The sequence below is a fragment of the Anas platyrhynchos genome, chromosome 2 (genome assembly GCF_047663525.1).
Source record: "Anas platyrhynchos isolate ZD024472 breed Pekin duck chromosome 2, IASCAAS_PekinDuck_T2T, whole genome shotgun sequence".
Classification (NCBI taxonomy): Eukaryota; Metazoa; Chordata; class Aves; order Anseriformes; family Anatidae; genus Anas; species Anas platyrhynchos.
Window position 1 is genome coordinate 145991446 of NC_092588.1, and position 13889 is coordinate 146005334.

Consider the following 13889-nt stretch of genomic DNA (forward strand, 5'->3'; position numbering starts at 1 on the left):
GGAGGTCAATATGTATGAAATAAGGATTTTTCTCTCTTCCCTTGAATATGCCTGAAATAGTTCCTGTTCAGCTTTGCTTGAGAACTACTAAAAGATTGTCCACTGTACCTTCAGAAATAGCATGGACTTGTGTTACGCAATTAAAAACAAACTATTCTGAAAGTGAAATTATCATTTTTCCCTAGGAAAATCAGAAGCCCCACAGTAAGACAGCAGCTAGTGAAACAGAGTAGTGAAATGGGCTTTGTGACACATACAATGGCTGTCTGCAGTTGGAGCTGGGATGGACATATTGGTGAGATTTACCAGTTTGAATGGTGGGAGGTAGACAGTGCCATGCTTTAGCCTGATCCTATTGAGTCTAATACTGGCTTCGTCATATTACACACTTTAAGATTACTTATTTATTAATCTTGTTTTCCTTTCATTGAGGGGAAAATAATTTTGTTCCTAGTTAGTTTCATTAAATATTTTTTGTATAAATGTTTTCAAATTAAACACTGATTTATAAAACCATCCCAAGTACTGCTTAAGCTTCATGCCATTAATTCTGTTTTTAAACGCATTAATACATACGAAAGAACTTTGTTCTTTGTCTCTGTCTACCAAAGTGCCTGAAGTAAACCTTTTCCCTCTACTCCTGCTAAATTACTAATTAGTTTGGTGTACTCGGAGATGAGAGCCTTTGAGATTGGTAAAACTTGTGTTTTCAACAGAAGTTTATTAAAATAGTAATTGGTGCTCTTGATGGTAGATTTGAGGAGAAAATTATATATATATATATATTATTGAGTATCAAAGAGTGAAGTGATTGATTGAAACAGACGCAGTGTAATCAAAATTGTGCAATAGTCTAAGTTTACTACATGAATAGAGACCCTTCACCCCCCCAAAAAAAAACATTACATATCTTCTTACAGGGAAGTATTTTTGACACACACTGTTTCAAAGCCTGCTGGAAAGTCTTAGGTTTGGTCTGGACATGTAGCTGTTGGTGCCAAAACCCTGACACATGAAGCTGTGTAGGAAAGCTTCTGCTGCCTTAGCTCCTTCTATGCAAAAGGAAGAGAAATGGGAAACCTAGGACTTAGGTAGCTGTCCCGGGAGTGCTTGAGTGCAGTCTGTCTTTCCTGGGGTAGATATGTTGAGGAATTAAAACAATGATTTTCAACACACTTATTAAAAGCAGAAATACCAAGTAATGTTTTTGACAAGGGGAAGACAAAAAAAAATACAGATAAATCTTTCCACCAATTTTATATTTCCCTTCGAAAACAATGTGGAGATTGAGTTGATATCCATGGTATTTGAATGTATGGTAACTTTAACAGGATATAATCATAGAATCAAAGAATCATTAAGGTTGAAAAAGACCTCCAAGATCATCTGGTCCAACCATCACACTACCACCAATATCACCCAATAAACCATGTCTCTAAGTACCACATCCAACCTTTCCTTAAACACCCCCAGAGACAGTGACTCCACCACCTCTCTGGGCCACCTTCCAATGCCTAACTAAACTAACTAATAGTTGTAATGTAAAATGCTGGCTGACATATAGAGGTTACTAGATTTTAAACAATGCAGAAAGAGGGAGATAACGTATTTAGGGATAACATATTCCTTAATATATAAATAAATAAATAAATAAATAAATAAATAAATTGCCAAATATTTAGTAACACAATAAAGAAACACCAAAAAAGTATGTCCTAAACAGCTGAACTTTCAAGTGTTAATGTACACAAGATTTTTTAAATTATGTGCTTTTGTTTGGACTGAAAACAGTAATGAGATATGTCATAACTTTGCAATAGAACTATAACTTATACCTAAAACTGGGAATATCAAAAAGCTATTGCAACACCGCAATAAACAACCAAGTTATTTATAGAGATGAATATTATGATACGCTTAGCTAAAATTTCTTCTTTCTGAACTATATTTTTCTTAATGGATAATAATTCCCAACAGAGTCAAATCAAAGAAAAGTACTTATATAGCTTTACTTACATAAACTACCGGTTATAATGATGACTAAGTGTTTAGAGATTTTGATGCAGGATCAGCAACACAGAAAGAGCAAATACTTGATATTGTTACTGTCCCCATGTCACCTATCAGGAGCTCTGACCAAACAGTGATTTTTTTAATGCTATATATAGCATTTAGTCAGCATATGTATTGAAGAAGGGCTGAAAGTGAAAGGAGGAAATGTTGGCTGCATAGAATGTCTTAGATCTGTCATTTTTTTCAGCCGTTACCTGGAAAAAAACTTTTCCTAGGCTGTTCTTTTAGTTGGTCTGTCTTCTCCTTTAAGTCTTCTTGTTTAGTTTAGCTTTGTCAATAATTTCCTTAGTAAGCTAGGGGAATTGGGAAGGAAAGATCTTAGAAGCTAAGTAAACTATTTACTCTGTTAGTACAGAATGTATTTCAGATACTGAAAACTTGTTCTTGCATGTAGTCACCATTGTTTCAAACACTCTGAGGAAGGAAACAATAGTTGTGTTAGAGAGTGTTTTTTGAGCACATTGTGAACCAGAATTTTCACACATAGAACAATAATGTACATTTCCTAACAACCATATTCACTTTTAGCAAGTCTTTTAGAAAAAAATAAAATAAAATGTTGATTTTGGGCAATAAAACAGGTATGCCTTTGGTACTGATATCTTTTGTAAATTTTATTTAAATAAAACTGAAGGTCTTTTATTTACTGGCCCTTTCATACTGGAACATTTAAAAATGGGGACATGATGAATTACACAACCTCTCTCAGCTTTTATTATTCTAAGATTATTTTATTATTGCTGATTTGCCTTCAGCACTGGCCCTAACCACTAGAAGACCTTGTGTTAACATCTTCCCAGGCCTCCAGGGGAGGGTCTTGAGAAATCTCTTCATTTTTTACCACTCTTACCTCCCCCTCCTTCCTTGTTTTGCCTGCTTTCAAGCCAGTGACAGGTTGCATCACAAAATGAGATTGTTCTGTAACCCTCCTGGGGACTAATGTTGGAAAAGAAAAGAAGATAAACAGAAGATGGTGTTTTCTCAGGCTATTTCACAATTTTTGATCCACACTGGAGAGATTTTTGATTAACTTTTCAGTGGTTTGACTGCATGCAGAAAGAAAATGATAGGGAAGCAGTGAGATGAGAGTGGGAAGAGAGGTAGACCATGGCCACTTCTTCCCCTGAGCCCATTCAAAATGAAGGAGTCCCTCCCAGGCATACAGTCCCATCTACATCCTAAAATCCCAGTTTTTCAGTTCAAAGACTTCCCCTAAATCTTACTCTCTGAAGTCCTTCCCAGCAGAATCCATTCTACTGATACTGTAAAATCATATTTATCTACAAGGCTGGAATCCTTTGAGCTAGGTTAAGTTAACTTACTATACTGACTAAGTTACAGTATAAGTTCTCTCTGAAACTTTTGTCCCAGTTGGCAAGCATTTCCTGAGGTCCCAAAATGATCTGAGACTAGATCTGATGATCAGAGAGATGATTCAAGACAGGTATATCTTCAATTATCCTCTTGCCCAATGCCATGAACCATCAAGGACTGCTAATCCTGTAATTATGTTAAAAAACAAAAAAGAAATCTGGCTTTTAATCTCTTACTAATTTCTCTAAGGAGATTGCTGGTGTTAGATCATTCTCATTATATCTTGATCACTATTACTCTCTACCCTTCGTTTTCTTTTTCAAAATTATACCCTGTCAAGACCTATCTTTCTACATATGGGGATTTGGATGGTAAGAACAGAGACTCATTTAATTCTGGGTGCCAGGAAGGAAGATTTTGGAAAATGAGTAAACTGAGGACCTGAATGCAGCCACAACTGCACTGTTCACAGTGAGTGACAATAGTGAAAGAGTGGAATAAAGTCCCCCAGACCACCTCACAGATATGGGACGCAAATGTTCAGTGATAATATCTTTTTGTCTCTGATGATGTCCCAGATTTGTCACACTCACTAGAATGATGCTTTCCAGCTGTTGGTGGTCAACCTACCTACCTCAGGAAGGTATTTTGCATGAGCTTTGCAGGGAATGTTGCTTTTACTTAGGCTCTCTATACTGAGTTCCTGGAAAGAAGGATAAAGTTTTGTGATTTGGAGGTGAAGGGTAGTCAAGTAAACAGAAGTCATGTAGGAGTCAAAATAATCCATGCTCTAAGCTGTCTTTATGATGTATTTCTATGTTTGGCAGTTTGTTTAATCTCCATGGCTATGGAGATTAGGAAATTTGGAATGCCACAGTCTAGGTCTGAGTTTTGGGATCTGATTCCCCGTAGGGTGACATTAGTACAGCTGCTCGCTGCTTTCTCCCTCAGTAAGTAGGGACACCCAGACAGTGCCTGGGCATGCTCACAGTTTGGCACAGACCAAGCACAGTTCCCAGGGCAGTCTAGAATTAGGATTTGTAGGGACATGAAATGTACTGTGCACTCTGAGCTCTTCCTGGGCTGTTTCTTTTACCACTGTTCGTGTTACATTTTTCATTTTACTCACCTGGGTGTTGCCTTCTTATCTTTTGAAGATAAGGGTCTTGAGGGTCTTTAGTCACATGTGGATTTAGCCCTCCATTATCACTGGCAGGAAGCTCCAAAATCATAGAATGCTTTGGATTGGGAAGGACCTTAAAGATCATACAGTTCCAAGCACCCTTGACATGGACAGGGACACCTCCCACTACACCAGGTTGCTCAAAGCCCCATCCAGCCTGGTCTTGAACACTTCCAGGGATGGGGCATCTATAACTTCTCTGGGCAACCTGTTTCAGTGCCTTACCACCCTCTAAATAAAAAATTTCCTCATTATATCTAATCTAAAACTATTCCCTTTTAGTTTAAAGCCATTTAAACTTGTGCTATTAACTTGGCTACTAAACCATTTAAACTTGTGCTACACTACCTGACAAAGAGTCCCCCTCCAGCTTTCTTGTAGGCCTTAAGTATGATAAGATGTGGTTGTGTTTTGTCCTCCTCAGAGATCTTCAAAAGCTGCCTTAATTAATAACAAATCATTTAATAACAATAATATTTTAATAAAGATAAATATTAAAATATAAATACTAAAAAATCCCTTAATAACAATAATCCTGTAATAATAAATCTTTTTCACAGGTTCATGGCACAGTCATATGTTAAGCTCACTTCTGCAGCCTTCAAGCAAAACTCATGGTCCTGGGCACCCTGTTCTGTGTGGCTCTGCTTGAGCAGGGTGCTGGTCCCTGCCAGCCTCCGCCATTCTGTGGTACAGTTGAGAGCCATGTTTGAAAAGCTCGATTCACACCTGAAATTCACATTACATTGAGAAATTTGTTCAGCAGTACTTCAACATTTTTGCATGGAAATGCTTATGGGCTGAAGGCTTTATCTATTTATGGTCTTCAACACCTAAAGCCTGCTGGTCTGTCCCTTAATCATAAATGCTGAGATGTCTTCCCAAAAATCTCCCAATGCAACAGGTTGAATAATTATTAATTGCTGTAATGCTGGACCTAAATGCCAGGTTGTCTAAACCCAGATGATTTTGAATGAGCCAGCCATACACTTTATCCCAACTGGAAGTTTTCGTTAAAACAGCAGTGCATTTGGAGAACATGATTTTATTTGAGATCGTATTAAAACCAAGTGAAACAGAAATGTGATATTAACCTGCTTGTGGCTGAGCTGATTTGAAAATTAAAATCTATTAATAAATTGTGCTACTTCTTGTATTGTTAAAGTAGATGTAATTGGAAATTTTCAGAGCACTGTTTTTTCAGTGATGCAGAAAGGATTTAGAGTTTTTGTGTAAAGGATATCAGTCACTTAATAAATCATTTTCACGGGTTCATGTAACAATCACACCTGCAGCTCACTTCTGCAGCCTTCAAGATAATCTGTTTCCTGAAAATAAGGGAACAATGCTGGGAGGGCAAAGGTAACTTTGTTTTCACTGATATTTTTGTTAGGGCCAGACGGTGTCAGGCAGAACTCTTTCCTTCCCCCACTCTCTTTGTATTTCCTATACAAAGGTCAAGTGCAATCACAGACCACAGTGAAAAGGCTTAGGAGACTCAAAAGGTTGAGAAGAAGTTATCACTGGTGACTGAGCTATTGAATCCAGATGGAAGAATCCTGTTTTAGGCAAATAGTTGGTCTGCACTGAGAAATTTTTCTCCAAATGCATGACTTTGCTCTGACAACCTCTGCAGCAGAAGCTGCTGCATAGCTTGCATTGTGCTCAAATGACCCCTGAAACAGAACTGGGATATGAATTACCCTCCAGTGTGGTGATGAGGACATTTACATGGGCCTCAGCACTCTGAGAAATACCTCAGAATACTCTATAGCACTCTGGTGAGGACATGCACTGCAAAGGACTGTCAGAAGAGTCTACCCTCAAGTCCCATAAGCAGAGGCAGCAGAGGCAGAACTGTAGTTTGGACATTGCAGCACGTGCTCCAGTGATTGAACTAGTGGATAAGCGAGTGCAGGTTATTATGTAATAGATTGGTGAATCTCATCCTTCATTTCCTTCACCTCACTGCACACCCCCCCCCCCCCCCCCCCTTACACTTAGGTGTTTAATTTTGTCTCCTAGGAAACTTTTTGTACATATAGGAAATTGTGTTTCCTTTATTATTATTATTATTATTAGGTTTTGGTATGGAAAATAATTTAAAATAGTTTCAATTCAGATATTTTCTTCTGTTTTGTTTTTGTTTCTGTGTGGATTTGGGTGGAAAGAGTAGGTTCAGCAGTCAAATGAAGGATTTAACTGTGTACAGAGCCTTACTCTCAACACACGTAAGCCCTTTTGAAATACTGTGCTTTGTCCTCACGAAAAGGAAAAGCTGCTCCTTCATGTGTTAGTTAACAAAGGTTAAGTAAAGCATATTACAAACTTAATTATGTAGTGCTGTTGCAGCTTGCTTAAGTGTTAGTTTGTCAAAGAGAACTCTGCATCCTTGATAATGTTTTAGTTTGACCTGCTAACAAATGTTAATACATCTGTCTTGTACAATGTGTTTTTGTGTGTGAATGTGCATGTATTCAAGGACTAGAAAAGAAATTCTACATGTCAGATGAAGGTCCTTCAGAATTCAGCAAGTGTCATTTAAATGAACAGCAATAAATCACAGAGCACACTATACATACCCTGTACAGGACAAAATGCTAAGCAAATTACTACTTTATGTACAGTAATTCTTCAAATATTCTTCTATTTTTTAAATCACATTAAGCATTTAAGTATATGTCTTTTCAAAGCCAGAAAAAAATTGTTAATTAAAAATTGGTTAAATTCATCAAAATGGTCATAACAAGCAGTAGTTTTTTATTTGGGGGAACATTAGCAAATACACAACAGTCCTATTACTTCCTTAATTCCTTAATTTCTGTTATAAAATATTGAAGTCAAATCTTAGTATCTTATCTTAGTATCTTTTTTTTTTTTTTTTTTTTTTTTTTTTTTATTACAGGAGAGGATAAGCAATAAACATTGCATTTATTAGCTTCTTGTGAGTAAATATTTATCTATCACTCCTTGGCTGTATGCTACTGTTGCATATTCAGTGCTCCCTGACGCACCTGTACCATGTGGTCTGCAAACAGAAGAAAATTCTTCACCACATGACAAGACAGACACAACAGGTAAGGCCATTGAAACCAGAGGAAGCACAAAGAGATGAGTCAATGCAGAGCCTTATGTGTGGCAATGATCTTGGGGCACTGGCTGCCTAGCCACTGTTAGGGACTTGAATCGTGAAAATGCTTGTTTGTGAATTTAAGATGTGGGCAACATTTTGCTAGTCCATGAGAGCTAGCAGAAGCAGGCTCTTAAAGGCAAAGGTGAGAAGTTCATGGTTGATGAGATAAAAAGTGGGAGTGCTGGAGGTACACAAAGAAAGGAGCAAGGTGTTAAAAGCACATAGTCCAGGAAATGGTTGCAAGGCTGGGTGCATATGAAATATCTCAAGTAGTTTTAATGAGATGAGATTAATGAGTGTTCTAGCTGTATCCCAATATTGTGACTTTGCTCTGTGATGTCTTTTACATGCCAAATCCATCACCTCTCAATGCCCTTTTCTCCAGAGGGGTCTTCTTTACAATGCTGAAGATAACAAAGGTCCTCTGAAAGACGGAAACACATTGCTTTAGCCACTATAGAATCACTGCATACCACCAGAATGTATAGTAAAATGTAGTAGGGAAAAAGAAAGTAAAAGGATCATAGCTATAAACTGAAACAACTTTTTTTAGAGGATCCCTGGAGGTTTTTTCCCCCATTGTTTGCCCTGCTTATTTTACAGATTACAAAGCTTTTCAGCCTGTTATTAGCAGGCAGAATATTTTACTGTGTTGTCTTCAAATTCTTACTTGGATAGATTTGTAAGTAAAAAGATAGTCTATGTTATAGCATGTGGTATTCTCCACTTAAGGAGATGAAAAGCCACAATTGTGCTATGATATTTAATTAAAATATAAAAAAAATAGAAAGCTATCAGCACAAACCAATTAAATAATACTTCCTGTCTCCACACGGATTTAGACAACATGCAGATATATATTTACATTTATATTTTATTTGGAAAAAATAAACAGCTTTTACCCAATAAAATCAGGCTTGCTATTTCAGAAGGATTATCCATCCACCGTTGCTGGAAGCTCAAAAATAAATAAATAACAAAAAACTTCTGTCCCACATATCAGATATTTTAGAAACCTGCAAAGCAATCACTCAACATATCAACTAAATTTCAGAGTCCACAAAACAGCAAACGTAAGAATAAATACATGTAAGTATGTGTAAAGAAGTTGTCATGGAGATGACAACTTCAGGCATTCCTCTGTCCCTTACCTTCACTGGGCTCATCATGATCACAAAAATCATTCCTGAATGGATGAATTGTTTAACAGTTCATCAGTGCCTCAGGTCTGTTCTGTTTATAAAAAAATGCCTCTAGCTAAATAGATGTAGTGTGTTGTGCACAACTCGTTCGCATGGATGGTATTTATTATGCAACCTAACCTAATGAAGAATTGTCACTTCAAAATTGGCCTTGTGTTGAGCAGGCATTGGATCAGATGGCCTTCATATGTTTCATCTAACTTATTTGTTCTGTGATTCATAGAATCATAGAATCATAGAATCATAGAATCATGGAGTGTTTCAGGTTGGAAGGGACCTTAAAGACCATCTAGTTCCAACCCACCTGCCATGCACAGGGACACCTCCCACTAGAACAGTTTGCTCAAAGTCCCATCCAACCTGGCCTTGAACACTTCTAGGGATAGGGCATCTGTAACTTCTCTGGGAAACCTGTTTCAGTGCCTAACCACCCTCTAAGTGAAGAATTTCTTATTATATCTGTTTTTTATCAACAATATTTTCTAAGAATATAAATGTTCTCAGAAAGTGAATTAACTGACTAATTTTGTGCTCATTTAAAGGACCTTACTCATGTGACTTCCAGTTTTAAAGGGAGTTAAATATTTTGGTGTTAAGGAAAGGTGAGACCAGTAAAAATGAAACTTTTGAAAGAAAATGTGTAACGCAAGGTTTTTGATCAATATGATTTCACCAAAAGAGAGCATTTTTCCAACGTAGTTTCATGTTGGTTAACAAATTGACTCTCTTCTGGGAGATCTATACCCTGATACCTAGCAGAAGTAAATCAATATGGTCCAAATGACTTTGAAATTATGTCACTGCAAACCATTTATGAATCTGGTCCATCCCTTCCATTAAAATTAATGGAAGAAAGATGAGTCCAAATGACCTAGAATACGTTTAAATGATATTTTCTTGAATTGTGTCAAAACAATATTTTTAATCTTTATATGTTGTTTGTGTGTGAGTATTAAATGTGCTGAATGACCTAAATGTAAACTGTGATTAATTATTCCTATATAAGCTCAGTCTACTTCCAGTACATTATTGACATACAATAAAAGACTGTTTCCATCAAGAACTTGGCATCCTCTTGAAAACTGGATTTGGTTAAGGCAACAAGAATGAACATAGTAGAAATGGGGAAGTTAATCAACTTAAGTCAAAAGTCACAGCTCAAATGATAATTTATTTTATTATTATTTTATTTTATTTTATTTTATTTTATTTTATTTATTTATTTTATTTTATTTTATTTTATTTATTTTATTTCATTTCATTTCATTTCATTTCATTTTATTTTCAAGTGTATTAACAAGTCCTGGTGTTAACTAACAGTATGAAATACTAAATTGTTCTTAAAATCTTTCCTTTCACTGTTTCCTATTTTTGTACTTCACTAAGTACAAAATGATGCAATTTTCCATGAACATTATAAAGGTAGAACCTACAATCTCTTCTTGTGTTGAATAGTTCTTTACTGTATGCACAACTTATAGGTATGGTTGTCAGATCTGATCTTGTATCTTTGAGCATTTCTGGGGATTTTATTTTGGTTTTAATTATCTGTCTTTTTTTTTTTTTTTTTTTTTTTTTTTTTTTTCCAGAGACTTTAGAAGTCATAGTTGATATACTTCCACTAACATGAACTTTCAAAAAGTAGGCCTAAAAATAGATTTTTCCTCTTCCAGATTCTATTCAAGTACTAGAGCAAATTAAAAGTGTGGCTTACCTAGGTATGAGAATAAAATGTGGGCTGAAGTCATTCTCTATTAGGGGACAATCTAGATGATGTTGAATGATATGAGACCACTTTTAGTCATTTTGTTGCAGATAATACTGGCTCCTGTGACAAAATTAAGGGAATTGGGACTTGGAAAAAGAGCTTGTGCTTTCACTTTTTAGAAATTTTCTTCATAAATGTGGTCTGAACTCTTGCATGTGTCTTTTCTTCTTGTCCTTAGTTATCAGATTTCTGGCACAGTATATTGTGGATTATGTCCATATAGATATTCCTGTTGTCTCTCAAGAATGCATTTTGTGTATTGCTTTGGATGGCTTTTAGAGTAAGTTCATCCCCTTTGCTTTTGTTACATTCATAAGATTTATTGTTCTTTTCTGGATGCGAAACTCCTTTTTGCAGGAGATGGATGGCAATTGTAAAAAGGTTGGGCACTTTGGAGAGTTATCTGCTAACCTAAATATTGATATTTTCTTTCAGACTTTATCACACGCCCCCATTTTAAGATGCCCATAGTTATAAAATTCCATTAATTTCACTGGAAGCCAGACAGAAGGTCAGCTTTGTGGAACAAATTTCTGGACTGATGCTTTTTATGGAACCCATAGCCCTTTCTAAGCAGAGTTCATGAACTGAGATCCAGGAGGAGCATGAATTTGTTCTAAATGATGGCTCTGATTAGCCTGCAAGAACATTTCAATGAAAAAATACTGTTGGAAACATACGTATTTTCCATTAAAAGCTGCTTTATTTCAGATTTGTACTTCAGAGAGTAGATCGCTTGACTATAGAGTACTTGCATGTGCATGCAAAATGCACATGACTATTGAAACATTTCTAGCACTGTAAAAAGAAGCTAGTTTGTCTGTCCATCTTGTGCAGCCTCAGAGTGATCTCTTAGAACATTCATTGGCTCTGTACATCTATGATTAGCTCTAGGTTTGCAGTATTTGCTAATTCTGCAGACTTCAGGAAGGTTGTGTGTTGCTGATATTTCAACTCAGGTAGAATAGAGTGATACATATGGGTATTGTAGCTACTTGCAATGAGCTTAGTGAGAAGAACTCTAGCTGCAGAAGGGTTTGGAGGCAACATCAAGACATCAGTATATGAGCACATGATGAATTTAAAACCTACCTGAACTTTAATTTCATAATGAAAGATCCTGCGTGTTTAGAAGTGGGGTGTTCACAACAGCTAATTTAGCCTTGGGGCTTTTTCTTCCTAAGCTGTCCCTGTGCTCTGTATCAAGGAAGTAGCCAGACAATATTGCAGAAGGAGGTTAGCCCCTGAGGCTGAAGATAGCCTTTGTAAATACTCTCCACTACAGCTTTCATATTTTTACTCAAACCTGTGGTACGTGAAACTGCATTCATTTTCTTTGGGAGCTGACTAGACATGTCGCACAAACCAAAAATGTGTACCCAATTAACATGTTTGTTTCTGACTGACGGTGTATTATAGTAAAAAATGTGTATCTCATAATTAAAGAACCAAAAAAAAAGAAAAAGAGAGAAAAATGAAAAGCCAGTCTAGAATAATGTCATAATATTTGAATGCTGTTATTTTTAAAAATTAAAAGTGCAGAAAAATGTTAGGTCTTTTTATTTCTTAGAAAGCATTTTTAATTCAAATGAAGACAATTTGGGGAACTAAATAAGTCAGCTGTCATTGTGGTAACTATGCATACTCCTTTCTGCTTTGACTGTAGTTTTAGCTGAGAAGACATTTTCTCTGGCATTGATATGTCTGAATCTGTCAGGAATGGCCTGACACCTATCACTTCTCCATATTTCCAGGCAATTTGGAGCTTCCTCATTTGTGATTTACATGTAGTATAAGTGATTATATCCCAATGCTTTAAAGGAATTTCAGAGATTCTACATCCCTACATTGCACTGAGACCTGTGTGCAGTAGCTATTTACCTCTCTCAACCATTCAGGAGGTCAATTCCTTGTGAACAAGGAAATTCCATTTTCTGCCCCCTGTTCCTAACACTGTGGATTACTTTGTTTTTTCTACTTGGCTAGAAAACAATCTTCTCTCAGACCATTGCAAGTCACATAGGAGGTAACAGTGGACAGTTGTGTGTTTGTGAAACAGGAGGACTTTCTCCATCCTAGTGGTCACTCTTGGCAAAAAAAGCAGCAGACAAGTTCTGTTAATGGAGGGACCTCTTGAGTGGCAGTCAGGGAACATCTTTAATGAACCGTTAACATACCACATGCTCCTAGCAAGAAATACAAAACATAAGGTCATGTTAAAGTTGCTTTTACATATCAGGTGGTTCTCAAACTTGATATATGAGATAACTTGTCATATATCAGATGATTTTAAAACTTTATAATTAACGATAATTTTATTATTAGTTTTATTTATTTATTTATTTATGAATGGACAAGCAAGGGCTTGTTCATAACTCTTACCAAATTAATTTAATTAGACATAGAATCATATAATCATTTAGGTTAGAAAAGACCTAAAATATCATCAAGTCCAACCATCCACCTAACACTACAAGTCCACTGCTAAACAATGTGCAACATCCACACATCTCAAATACCTCCAGAGATGATGACTTCACCACCTCTCTGGGCAGACTGTTCAAATGCCTCTGCACCCTTTCAATAAAGCAATTCTTCCTGAAAAACAATCTAAACCTTCCCTGGCACAAACTGAGGCCATTGCCTTGCTTCCTATCACTTGTCACCTAAGAAAAGGGACCAACACCTACTTTGTTGCAACTTCCTTTCAGGTAGTTGAGAGTGGTGAGTTCTCCCCTCAGCCTCCTCTTCTGTAGACTAAACAACCTGAATTCCCACAGCCAGCCTTTATATGTCTTGTTTTCTAGTCCCTTCACCAGCTTCATTGCTCTTCTCAACACACGCTCAAACAACTCAATGTTCTTCTCGTAGTGAGGGTACCAAAACTGAAGGTCGTGCTCAAGAAGTGGTCTCACCATTGCTGATTGCAGAGGGACAAACACTTCTCAAGTACTTTTGGCCACATTATATGATGGTATGCAGTTGTTTACCTTGAGTATAGTTTTTAATTTTGAGCACATGTGAACACTGGCTTTACTTTGAATACATGTACTCTTTTCCATCCACTTGTATTGTCATTTTGGAGCCATCTGGCTACATGTTCTTTTTCACATCCATCAGCTAAATTAGAGATTCCTATGTAAAATGAAGCACTCAGGAGCATTCTTTGGATTTGTATCATGTTCTTGGGGCAACTTGGATCTGCAAAACAAAAGA

The 13889-nt window shown here is 36.6% G+C and overlaps 1 long non-coding RNA gene across 7 annotated transcripts in view; it reads left to right on the forward strand.

Annotated features, from left to right (window-relative positions):
* LOC101789704 (uncharacterized) overlaps positions 1–13889 on the forward strand; it is a 208769-nt gene that overhangs the window by 144927 nt on the left and 49953 nt on the right. For all 7 annotated transcript variants that reach the window (XR_002398501.3, XR_011807085.1, XR_011807086.1 and 4 more), the window contains one exon: positions 7476–7647. This is a non-coding gene — a long non-coding RNA (uncharacterized lncRNA). The remainder of the gene's footprint in view (positions 1–7475; positions 7648–13889) is intronic.